Raw genomic sequence first — 13,377 nt, 5'->3', positions numbered from 1 at the left:
ATCTCCTAAAATTAACCCTGCCCTAGCCCAGAAGTCGCATTTTCCTCTTAATTTCTCTTGTCTTTCCTCATTCCCTTTCCAAACTAATTTCCATGTGGTGCCCTTCTTGTTGCCTCTCCACCAAACTTCTCATTGCAACTTCTTGTTGTAACCTCCATGTGAGCTGGCGCTTAACAGTTCTCTTTTAGGTAACGTGTCCTTCATCTTCAAAGCCCCTGTGAAGAAATCTAATCTTGGCCCCTCTGTCTTTGCAAATTATCGCCCCCATCTCCAGTCTCCCTTCTCCAAAGTTTGTGAATATATTACTACCAAATCAATGGGAATCTTTCATGCAACAACTCTTCTTTTGGACCCTTTCAATCAAGTTTCCGCCAGTCACATTACTGAAAATGTTCATCACAAACACTCAAATTCTAACCACCCACCCGCCCATCTCCCAGCTGGGCGACTCCCCATGTCTGGTTCCATTCTTAGCTACCCACTCGCAGTAGAGAATCACCTGCAAAGGCTCTTGTTCCTGCATCCTATCTTTACCTGTGGAGTCACCAAAGGACCTATTCTTGGTTCCATATTGTCTCTTCAGTGACATTATTTGAAAATGCAATGTTATTTTCCACTTGTACCCCCAGCTCTATCTCACAATTACCTCTCTTACCCCTCCTAAGTACCTGATTTGACATCCTGCCTGTCTGACATCCAATCATAATTGAGAACAAAATTCCTCCAACTAAATATCAGTAAGTCTATTTGTTTTGGTTCCTGCCACAAACTCAGCTCCTTTGCCTCTAATTCCATTCCTCTCCCTGGCCATTATCTCAGGCTGGATCAGACAGTTTGCAAGCTTGATTTCTACATGATTTATTAATCCTATTGACCACCTTAAGTGCACAGACCATTTCTGTTCAATTTTACATCACATAACATTGGCATGTTGTCCTTCAGTGACTTACAACCAAATGCACACAAACCACATGCAACTCAAACATTAGCAGAGCCACAATATACTTGCTTACAGTTAAGAGAACAACGTTTGCCAATCACATAACCTAAGTGCTTGTCTTATGACTTTGCATTATCACAACAAGTCTGGCCAGACTCATCCATCACTTTTCATTGCAATTCCTTTTTTTTTGTAGCAAGTTCTTGCTGCTGAACAGTTTAAAGGGTAGAAAGTGGATCGCCACTACAACGGAGGGATGGAAGATAAAAACTTTGAATCAACAGCCTGTTCTCATTGGCCTCAGCTACACAGAGGCATTGGCTAAGGCTGGACACCTGCCTTTTCTATTGTCTAATGGTGTGTCATAGGGGATTTAAACAAGAGTGCAATGATATATTAATAGGGGGAGGTAGTGTACCATCTGGACCTCACTGTAATAAAGTGGCAGTAACTGCAGACTCACCAAGAAGGAAGTCTTGAAAGTCAGGTTGATTTTGGGCAGAGTGAAAGCAAGATGCCTTATAGTAAGGAAGCATCATTATGATGTGTGTTCTCCCTGGAACACATACAGCTTGCCAAACGGCAGTAAAGATATAGAGAAAAGGAAATTAGGTCCAAAGTTAATTATTTTTAGCAAAGCACGTTATTAACATGAATCTGTAATTTCCACGATTAAAGTCACATTTCCATGTTCGCAAAAACTACGTAAATTATCACCTGATTTGATTTTGGCTGAAACTCAAATGATGCACTTTTTTAAAGACAAGAACAATGTACTATAGTCAAGTAGAATTTAGATCCGTATCCATTTCAGGCTTCAAGGCTTAATTGCAGATTTGAATGGTGGGGTAAGTTAGAGGTCAGGCTAAAGATCAGAATCCTAATTTTATTGATTTGGTCAATTAGCTAATTGGGAAACAGTGGAATCGATATGTCTTCATAGCCGAGAACAGTGGGGATGTGCAGGGAATAAAATATGAAGTGTTTCAAGAGGTTTACATTTGAAAGAAGGAGTGGATGCAAGAGGTAAAGAAAGCAAATTCCCTGATTTGTAACAGCAGTTGTTTACAGACTTAACTGTCTTACATTTATGCCAAGCTGGATTTTAGTTGCTGGATTCCACTTCCACAGAGAAAGAAAAAAACAGGGTTTGAAGTAGATTGCATGCACACAATGACCCAGTTGGATACATGGAATAAATTTGGCTTATCATTAAATGTGGCTAAAAAATAATAGGGTACTCTAAATTTATTTTAAAAATCATTAAATCTGACTGGGAAGTGTTACCGAGGCTCTGACTGCATATTTTTTATTCTTTCATGGGGTGTGGGTGTTGCTGGCAAAGCCCATCCCTAATTGTCCTTGAACTGAGTGGTTTGCTAGGCCATTTCAGGGGGCATGTGCCAGCCACTGCTGTGGGTCTGGAGTCATATGTAAATCAGACCGGCCAAGGACAGCAGATTTTCTTCCCGAACCCAGATGGGTTTATATGACAATTGATAGTTTCATGATCACCTCTTTATATTAGCTTTATATTCCAGATTTATTAATCAAGCACCTATTGCATTAGACTGGACTTACTAGTCCAATGACACAACCACAATGCCCATATAATAAAAGCAAACCTCTTAATATATATATTTTTTATCAACCTGAGAGTATTTCAGAAGGTATTTAAAAGTCAACCACATTGTTGTCTGGAGTTACATGTAGGCAAGGACAGCAGATTTCCTTGGATACCGACAATGGTCATCATTAGACTTTTTTTAAATTCCAGATTTTTATTGAATTCAAATTTTACTATCTGCCATGGTGGGATTTGAACCCAGATCCCCAGAGCATTACCCTGGGTCTTTGGATTACTTATCCAATGATAATACCACAGCACCACCCCTAGTTAAGGAAGTGATTTATGGATGAGGGATCTTCAATGATGTGGATATACAGTATTGCAGTACCTGGGACTGTTCTTTCAACCTACGCTTTAATGAGGAGATTTGGTAAAGGTGCTCAAAATCATTTCCAGACAGCATGGATAGGGAGAGACTATTCCTGTTGGTGCAATGGGGGTGATCCAGAGTTCACTAATTTAAGGTTATTGACAAAATAACCAGTGGTGAGATGTGGAGAAACCTTTCTTATGCAACATGTGGTTAGGTTTTGGAATGCACTGTCTTGGAGGGCGGTGGAGGCAGATTCAATTGTGGATTTCAAAAGGGAATTGGACAAGCACCTGAAGGGAGGCAATTTACAGAGCTTAGGGAAAAGGTCCGTGGAGTGAAACTACAGTCTGCTCTTGCAAGCACAATAGGCTAAATGGCCTTTGCTGGAACCATTCTATGGTTCATAGCTGTGTCTGTTGACAGGCTGACCGTGGTTACACCTCTACCTCTGGAACAAAGAAGATCAACAGGTGATTGTGGAATATTGTGAGTTTTTTTAAATTGCAGGAGCAACTAAAATAACAACCGGCAGCTGGCATGGGAGATATTTACTTATTTATTTACTCTGTTAGCTGGGACCATTGGGTAAATTATCAGGGAAATGATAGGTATCAAAATGCCCATTTACTACAGCATAGGGCTATACATACCTTGGTCCTATCTGATTGTCCCATTTGAACACAAAATCTAAGCTGACTCCTTTGTGCAGTACTGAGGGAGTACTGAGGGAGTGCTGCAGTCCCAACTGCCTCCTCGTCACTATGGATGTGCAATCCCTCTTCACCTCCATCGCCCATCAGGAGAGTCCCAGAGCTAAACGTTTCTTCCCCAGACAGAGGTACAACTAGTCCCCATCCACCACTACCCTTCCCCCACTGGCTGAGGGTGTTCTCGCTCTCAACAACTTACTCCTCAACTCCTTTCAAATAAAATCTATTCCTATGGGTACCTGCATGCTCTCGAGTTATGCCTGTTTTTTTGTGGGATATGTGGAAGGTTCATTATTCCAGTCTCCACCCTTCCCTCAACTTCACCTGATACATCATTACGGCTAGATATAGCATTTGGGGAGAATGGGATCAAAGGCTATGGAGAGAAAGCAGGATTAGCCTATTGAATCAGCTATGATCGTGATGAATGGTGGAGCAGGCTCGAAGGGCCAAATCGCCTCCTCCTGCTCCTATCTTCTATATATCTATGTATCTCTGACTCCTTCCTTCCATGACTTCTCTGTCTTCATTTCTGGAGAAAGGCTATGAACTAATGTTCATTACAAACTCACCAACTCCCATTGCTACCTCAACTACACTTCCTCACAACCTGCTTCTTGTAAGGACTCCATTCCATCTTCAGTTTCTCCATCTCTGTTCCAATGATACTACCTTCTGCACTAGCACATCTACCTTTTTCCTCAACCGAGGATTCCCACCCGATATGGGTTGTGGGGACCCTCCAATGTGCCCAATCTATTTCACACACCTCGGCTCTCACCCCTTCCCCTTCCTCCCAGAACCCTTGTCCTCAACTTCCACTCACCAGTCTCCATATTCAACGGATCATTGCCTGCCATTGCCCTAGCTCCAGCATGATGCAGCCACCAAGCACATCTTGCTTTGCCCTGTCAGCATTCGGATTGGACCATCTCCTGCGCAAGCATAGGAGATACAACACCCATCCTTTCACAACCTGCTTGCTCACTCTCCAAGGCTCCAAACACTCCTTCCAAGTGAAAGTGATGTGTCTGTACTGCTTTCAATTTGGATGTATGCTCCTCTACACTGGGGAGACCACATGCAGACTGGATGACTACTTTGGAAACACCTTTTAGCCTCCAAATCCAACCCCAAGCTTACTGCCTTTCATTATTTTAACTCTCCACCTTACTCCCACCCTAACATTTCTGTCCATGTCCTGCTGCAGTGTTCCAATGAAGCTCGAGGTACAACACCTCATCTTTTGTCTTGGCACTCTACAGATTTCTGGACTCAACATTGAGTTGAACAACTTTATAGAATCCCTACAGGAGGCCATTTGGCCCATCAAGTCTGCACCGTCCTTCCAAAAGAGCGCTCTACCTAGGCCCAGTCACCTGCCCCATCCCTGTAACCCCGCCATTGATCATGGCCAATCCACCTAACCTACACATCTCTGGACTATGGGAGGAAACTGGAGCACCGGGAGGAAACATACACGGGCATGGGGAAACTTGCAAACTCCACAATCATCCAAGGCCTGGGTTCCTGGCGCTGTGAGGTAGCAGTGCTAAAATTAGATCATAACATTTGTCTCCACCTTGTGTGTGGTATTTTTGGTATTGTTGAGTCGGCCTTGTTCCTTCCTTCATGAAGCATTCAATTTTTTATCTAATCAACACACCTCATTTGAACACAATTTTGATTTCTTTACTCTCCATTATCATTCTCTTTGGCTGTTGCATCATGAAATCCTTTGACTTTTAGGCCTATTACAATACCAGACCAGATACCAACAGGGGCTCAGATACTGGACTGAGACCCCAATAATTTATTTTAATTTTGTAAGACTGTAAGGAATGGATAATTTGCTCCAGGAGTGATTGCACAAAGAAATAGGGATATCGTATATTAAATCAAACTTTATTACTAACACAGTATTAAAATCTTTTCACATCACACCGGAAAATAGTTTACAATTATCCTTTTTAAACAATGCTACTCAATGCAGTGAATACAATGCGCTTAATTGCTATCTTTATTCCCATTTAAACAACAAGAAAATAAACCATCTCAGCTCTCAATCAACCTTAAATACCAATGGTACAGTGGAATACTTGCTTTACTGAGTTATTCTTTGAGAAAGAGATCTCTTAACACTGCTTCACAGAAAAGATTTAACTCCTGTCAGAAACTCTGGCTGTATGTCTTCAAAACCTTATTGAACTGGCTTGTTTCAGCCCCTCCCCTTGTCCTCAGACAAGTCTACACTGCTTTAAATACTGTTAATCTCTTTTAACTAAACTGCAGAGAGCAGAACCTGACTTGTGGTTCCAGCTTCGTCCAGAACAGAACAGAAAATGCTTTCTCAAAAAGCCTGATGCCTCAGCTCCACCGAGCAATGACACCATCTCACCAAGCTGAAAACTAATTACAATGCACTCTGCGATTATTCTTTTGTCTACTATGTACGGACTGTGTATGTTCCCTTGGCCGTAGATAAATACTTTTCACTGTACTTTGGTACATGTGACAATAATTATCAATCAATAATTAACTCCCATGGGAATCCCCTTAATCAAAACAAAACATTTTAACGGTGTTTAATTGCACCTCTGGCTTCCAAAAACCTTGTTGTCTTTCAACCTAAGAATATTTTAAAACATGATTTCAGCTGTCAATTCAGTCCTGATGAAAGCTCATCACTGAAAAGTTATCTCTGTTACTCCGAACAGATACTACCAGAGCTGCTGAGCTTTGCCAGCTCTTTTTGTTCTTAATTCAGATTTCCAGCATCTGCAGTTTTTTACTTTTGCATCTAGTTTTATATGACATTTGGCAAAATTTTATGTAGGTGACAAGGGGTCTTGTAAGCTGGCAAGAGCGCTGTGACACATTGTTTTGGCAAGACCCGCCACAATATGTGCCAATTAGACACTTAACTGGGGTGGGGGGCAGGCCTTGCCCGGATCAAAGACCTCTGGGCTGGAGGTCCCACCCACTGAGAGCTGCCGGCCTCCTCTCCATGCTCGGCAGTGTCATCAGAGCGGTGGTGGCTGCTGTTGGTACTACACTCACCCAAGACCAGGATCACGTAGAGTCCCAGGCCACAGGTGAGTGATTTTGGCGGGGGGGGGGGGGGGGGGGGGGGGGGGGGGGGGGGGGTAGTTTACCAGTAAGGCAGGGGTTTGGTAGTAAGACCCCCTTACCGAGGCCAGTTCCTTTGATCAGGCACTGATTGCCTTTGAATGAGGAACCTTCTAGAAGCCGGCAAATAATCATGACATGGTTTCCTTCTTAGGTTTCCTGCAGGGCAAGTCCCCTTTCCACCGATGGGTGAATGTCAGCACAGCAGGATGAGGGCAGCACAGTGGCATAGTGGTAGCACTGCTGCCTTATGGCACTGTTATCCCAGGTTCGATCCCGGCTCTGGGTTACTGTCTGTGTGGACTTTGCACATTCTCCCTGTGATTGAGTGGGTTTCGCCCCCACAACCCAAAGATGTGCAGTGGAGGTGGATTGAGCACACTACATTGCTCAGTTGGAAAAAATTAATTGGCTACTCTAAATTTATTTTTAAAAAGCACAGCAGGATGAGACTCTTAAGTGGGCACTGATTGTCCAATTTAGGACCTTAATTGCTAGCTGGGTGGGAAGACTGCATGGTCCTTCCTGTCACAGATTTAATTGGGGCAGAAGTCCTCATCTAACACCCACCCACATGATTAAATAGCCCCCACTCCAAACCCACCAGGGGGGAGGATATTAAATTCCATCCATTACTTTTTGGGGTTACTGATATTACAGGAACATTCTAAGTATGATAACAGGAGTTACATAATATGCTCAGAATAATTCATTCGATGTCAAACATACAGCCCTAGGCGTTTTGCAGAGTGCAGCCCCTCAGTGTACAATGTTGTGGCCTATCCTTATTGCAGCAACTGCCCTAAGCCTCTGTACCCCCTCAGCACATAGTCATTGATCTTGGAATGTGTCTTTAATACTCAGTTGTTGTCAGCTCTTTGAAAATGAAATGAAATGAAAATTGTTTATTGTCACGAGTAGGCTTCAATGAAGTTACTGTGATAAGCCCCTAGTCGCCACATTCCGGCGCCTGTCCGGGAAGGCTGGTACGGGAATCGAACCGTGCTGCTGGACTGCTTGGTCTGCTTTAAAAGCCAGCGATTTAGCATTGGAGGACCAAAAGTATCGGACAGACCGAGTTGATGGCCCTTCAGCAGCAGTTGATGTTTATCTCGGTATGTATCCCTGGGAATAACCCGCAGAGCACAGGGTCCTGTGTTACAGGGCTGCTCGGAATGAACCTTAACAAAAACCACAGCATCTCTTTCCAGACCTGCGTTGCAGAGGCATGCTCTGGACAAAGCTGGGCTACAGTCTTTTCTCCACCACAGCCACCTCCAGGGCACTGTGCAGTGGGGATGAGTTTCTCACTGTGCCAGAAGTATCTGACAGACCCAACCCTTCTCACCACCAGCCAAGCTACATTTTGGTGCTTGTTTGAAAGTCAGTTGGTGAGTGCAAGATGGTTATAGAGTTGGGATAGAGGCTTCAGGAGCTCACTCCACGCCAGAAGGCCACCTCTTGGTCCAAACCTGCAACTGCATTGTCACAGTTGACAAAGAAAATTGAATGGGGAATATTGACAGCTATTTACAACAGTTCAAGTTAGCAGCAAAATAGCAAGGAGTGAGGCTTGTGATCAAATCGTGCACACCCTGTGAAAATTTATGTTAATATATTAATAGACATGGCAATAATAGATTTGTAAATTCATGTTTGTACCTGCCACACACCTTGGTGCTTTTAACTAGATTTTCCTGCTGGTTTATAGATACCTTCTCAAGCTTCAAACATACACGTTTTCTTTAAAAAAACTAGTTCAGCTCTTGTGAGTAGTGAGATTTACACTCCATGTTTGTGCTGGATTTACTCAATACATTTTGTGCTTATTGAATGAAGGTTTGTGAGAATGTTCTTGCTGGTGACAGTGAATACGGGGGAGGAGTGTCGCAGCCTAGAGCCATCTGTCTGCCTGCAGTGCCATTGTGTTCACATCTGCTTTCATCTCCCTTTTCAAACACACTGAAGTGTTTTATTGTTCCTCCTCGTTTTGTGGTGAAGGTCAGCTCTCTCTGTGCAGCTCCACGAACTGGCTCCGGTCGAGTGGCACAGCTGCCTGCACAGTGGTGCATAACCTGCTGCCATTGGCAACACAGTCCCGATCATTCAATCCAGTGACAAATTAATTTCATCTCCAATTTTATTTCCTTCTCATTCCACTCCTAACCCCGCCCACAGCCCCATGGTGTGTACGATTCAACCCGAGAGAAAAACAGACTGGCAGCAATGACTGCAAGTGATGGAGGAAACATTGGGCAGAATTTTACATTATTGAAGTGGGTGTGTACCCAATCCAAAATCACGTGAAAAGGTATTGGCCGCGTGTCCCAATGTCATTGTGCACTCACGTGATATTTCAGTCAGTGGGCACAAGCGGGAGTTGGCAGCGCGTCCACTGACAATTAATCAGCCGGTTAAGGCAATTAAAAGGACAATTGAGTGGAATTGTACATTGCCCAAGTGATTGTTAGGGCAGCACGGTAGCACAGTAATTAGCACAATTGCTTCATAGCTCCAAGGTCCCAGGATCGATTCCCGGCTTGGGTCACTGTTTGTGCGGAGTCTGCACGTTCTCCCTGTGTGTGCGTGGGATTCCTCCGGGTGCTCCGGTTTCATCCCACAGTACAAAGATGTGCAGGTTAGGTGGATTGGCCATGATAAATTGCCCTTAGTGTTGGGTGGGGTTACTGGGTTATGGGGATAGGGTGGGGGTGTGGGCTTGGGTAGGGTGCTCTTTCCAAGAGCCGGTGCAGACTCAATGGGCCGAATGGCCTCCTTCTGCACTGTAAATTATAGAACATAGAACAGTACAGCACAGAACAGGCCCTTCGGCCCTCAATGTTGTGCCGAGCCATGATCACCCTACTCAAACCCACGTATCCACCCTATACCCGTAACCCAACAACCCCCCCCCCCCCCCTTAACCTTACTTTTTTATTAGGACACTACGGGCAATTTAGCATGGCCAATCCACCTAACCTGCACATCTTTGGACTGTGGGAGGAAACCGGAGCACCCGGAGGAAACCCACGCACACAGGGGGAGGACGTGCAGACTCCACACAGACAGTGACCCAGCCGGGAATCGAACCTGGGACCCTGGAGCTGTGAAGCATTTATGCTAACCACCATGCTACCCTGCTGCCCCAAATTCTATGATAATTTTTGTATTACAACACACGGACAGGCGGCCATCCTTCCGCTGGGGACATCTACTCTGAGGAGGAAGGAAGGGGCCAGAGAGAGAAGAGGTCAGGTGTTCACAGGTAGCATCGCAGAGAGTGACCTGTGGGATGCTAGGCACACAGGGGACACAGGGGCAGCAAGGCAGATGGCACCGCAGAAGATGCCACTATCCTGCTGCCAGAGTGAACAGGCAGTGATTCAGCTGCCTCAACATGTTTGAGGTCCAGTGCCTCTCTCGGAACATCATGATATTATAATGCCACATGATTGGGCCAGAGATCACCTCCAAATGTGTGGTGGGCACCAAATGTTAGCGGCTCTGTCGGCCACAGTTGCCCTCAATTTTTTTTGCACCCGGATCATTCCAGGGGTCAGGAGGGGATTTGTAGTGAGTCCAGAGCTGTGTCAAGCTTATAATTGACGTTCTGTTCAGATAGGTCCGCACATTCATTCATTACTGGACGGACCCAACCAGCCAGGCTGAGCGGGCCACAGGCTTCACAGCTATTGCTGGGCTCCCCTGCATGCAGGATGCTATTAACAGCACCAATGTGGCCATTAAGGTGCCAGCGGGTCACCTTTGTGAATAGGAAGGATTACCACTCAGTGATCGTGCAGACAGCCTGCCACCACGGGACCCAGCTTCAGCAGGTCTGTGTGAGATACCCAGGTAGCACCCATGATGCATGCATTCTGCAACCCTCCCAGGCGCCAGGGCTGGTTGCTGAGTGACAAAAGGTATCCGTTGAAAAGGTTGCTCATGATGCCACTCTGCCGCCCAAGAACAGAGACACATGGTGTCATGGCCCCCACAAGGGCAGTGAGTTGAGAGGACAATAGGACTATTGAAGATGAGGTTCTGCTGCCTGGGCCATTGCGAGGATGCTTGATACCCTCCAGAATGGGTTTTGTTGAATTGTCATGGTCTGCTGCACTTTGCACAACCTGCCGCTGGCAAAGTGGAGGTGGGGGTGGGCACTCGAGGATGAGGATACCGAGGCAGCTCCACACACCTCAGAGGAATTCACTACAGATGGATCTGCTGAGGAGCGCGGCTTGGTCTGGAAGAGGGTGAGGACGAGGAGGCAGATATAATGAACCTTTGGGAGGCAGGGACACCAAGGAGGCCATGATTGAATACTGCTTCTAGGCTGTCAACGTTTGCCTTCCACCTCAGTGCAAAGGCACCACCTCCTTTCCGCACATTTCTGACAATACAATGTCATGACTCCAATGTCTCCTCACAACCTCTGTATTAATGTTTGCTGCCCCTGCAGTCTATCATAAGGCACTGATGAGAGGGTGGCACAGTGGTTAGCATTGTTGCCTACGGCGCTGAGGACCCGGGTTCAATCCCAGCTCCAGGTCACTGTCTGTGTGGAGTTTGCACATTCTCCCCCCACAACCCCAAAATGTGCAGGTTAGGTGGATTGGCCACACTAAATTGCCCCTTAATTGGAAAAATAAGGCACTAATGAGGCCTGAACCTATTGGAAACATTGAAATAAAATCTGATTTACATTTCTGACCGAGGTGCAAGCAGAAAATAGTTGCCAAAGTAACACAAGAACAATACAGTTCAATAATGAACTGAACATATGTCACCCATGAAAACCCCATCCTGTGCTCACAGTGTATTAAATCTACACTTGCGAATGCTTTGTCTGGATGCCCCCACTGCCCCACCCCCTTGCTGGCAGAGGTATTAGAGGCAGGTTGCTGTCTCTGCTGTTGTACTGTATCAGCCCCGATGACTTCAGCAGTCTTCTGGCCGGTGGAGTTTAAGCAGACTCTGTCTGGGAGGGTGTGCCCAGCGATATGGCTGGTTCCTCGGTCGGCGCCTGAGTGCAGCCCAGTCACAGCAGGCCATGGCTGGGATAGTCGGCAGCATTGCTCAGGCGTTGGCCGACATGGCACAGTCACAGATGGAGATGGTCCAGTCCCAGAGTGAGATGGCGCAGTCACTGGCTAATGTGACACAAACCCAAAAGGTGGTGGCACAGTCAATGGGTGTTGTGGCGCAGTCTCAGATGGAGATGGTTCACTCCCTGTGCTCCATGACTGCCAGCATGCAGAACCTGGTCAAGACCAGTGTGGGCCTCCAGGACTGGCAGTGCCAGCAGGTGGGGGAGCCTCAAGGGATAGCTCTGCTCGCACTCCCATCTGATGGAGTAGCCTGGGGGCCGTCGGGCACCCCCATAGAGGAGAAGTGATGAGGCCCGTGCCAGTGGCTCCCACAAGGGAGGTTCCGGAACACCGAAGCACCTCGGACTCCCACCCAGCCCCCCTCCCTCCTGTTCCTGACCTGCCTGATGGGCAGCGGACAGAGCGGAGCAGGCCCAGGCCACCTGGGACACTCGAGCAGCAGCCAGGCCCATCCAGGCCCGGTCGCCACAGAAGACGGCCGCCAGCGGGAACCCAGGTCACAGGGCGGGAATCGCAGCAGGCCACGTCGACTCCTGCTGTACCGTCTAAGGATCCACCTGGACATAGTGTTAGGGCCAGTAAGGCTGGAAAGTTAGGCACCAGTTAAGTTGGCACAGGTGTAGGGCACAGTTTAATGACAGGGGCTAGTGCACAAATGTGTTTGTACGTTGTCCCATTAAACACTTGTTTACACTGTTACAACTTGCCCGGTGCTCTGTCAGATGGGTGTGAAGGGTGGGCTGGTCTGGGCTGGCCAGATAGGGGGTTCAGGGAGGGGGTGCAGAGAATGGGTGGACATTGTGAGTGGCCTGGGCTCTCCCCCGCCCCGACCATTCCCACCGCTGCCACCCCAGGGATCCCCCCCCCCCCCCTCCCCCCCCCCCCCCTCCCCCCCCCCCCCCCCCCCCCCCCCCCCCCCCCCCCCCCGGCCAGTCGGTGAACATGGAGTTGATCAGAGCGTCACTTACGCATTGGTCCAGGCACACACATCGTGCGGCCTCCTGTACCTGCCTGGACCCCATGTCTTGCCCATCTTCACCCTCCCCCACATCCTCCTCATTGGACAAGGCCTGGTGTTGATCCTCCTCCTCCAGCACATCGCCCCTCTGCTGCGCAGGGTTGTGGACGACACAGCGGGGGACCCTCTCCGCATCATTAAAGCAAATTACTGCGGATGCTGGAATCTGAAACCTAAAGATAAAATGCTGGAAAATCTCAGCAGGTCTGGCAGCATCTGTAGGGAGAGAAAAGAGCTAATGTTTTGAGGCCAGATGACCCTTTGTCAAAGCTTCCTACAGATGCTGCCAGACCTGCTGAGATTTTCCAGCATTTTGTCTTTCCTCTCAGCATTGTACTGGAGGGTCACTCCAGAACGGTCCAGGCACCTGATCCACATTTTCAGGAGGCCGAAGCACCACTCAATCAGGGACCAGGTTGTTTGATGGGCTTCGTTGTAGCGGGTGTCCGTGTCGGTCTGTGGCCTTCAGATAGGCGTCATCAGCCAAGACTGCATGAGGAGCAGTGGCTAACCCCTGTCACCCAGG

The sequence above is a fragment of the Scyliorhinus canicula genome, chromosome 1 (genome assembly GCF_902713615.1).
Source record: "Scyliorhinus canicula chromosome 1, sScyCan1.1, whole genome shotgun sequence".
Taxonomy (NCBI): Eukaryota; Metazoa; Chordata; class Chondrichthyes; order Carcharhiniformes; family Scyliorhinidae; genus Scyliorhinus; species Scyliorhinus canicula.
Note: the sequence above shows the minus strand (reverse complement) of the source record.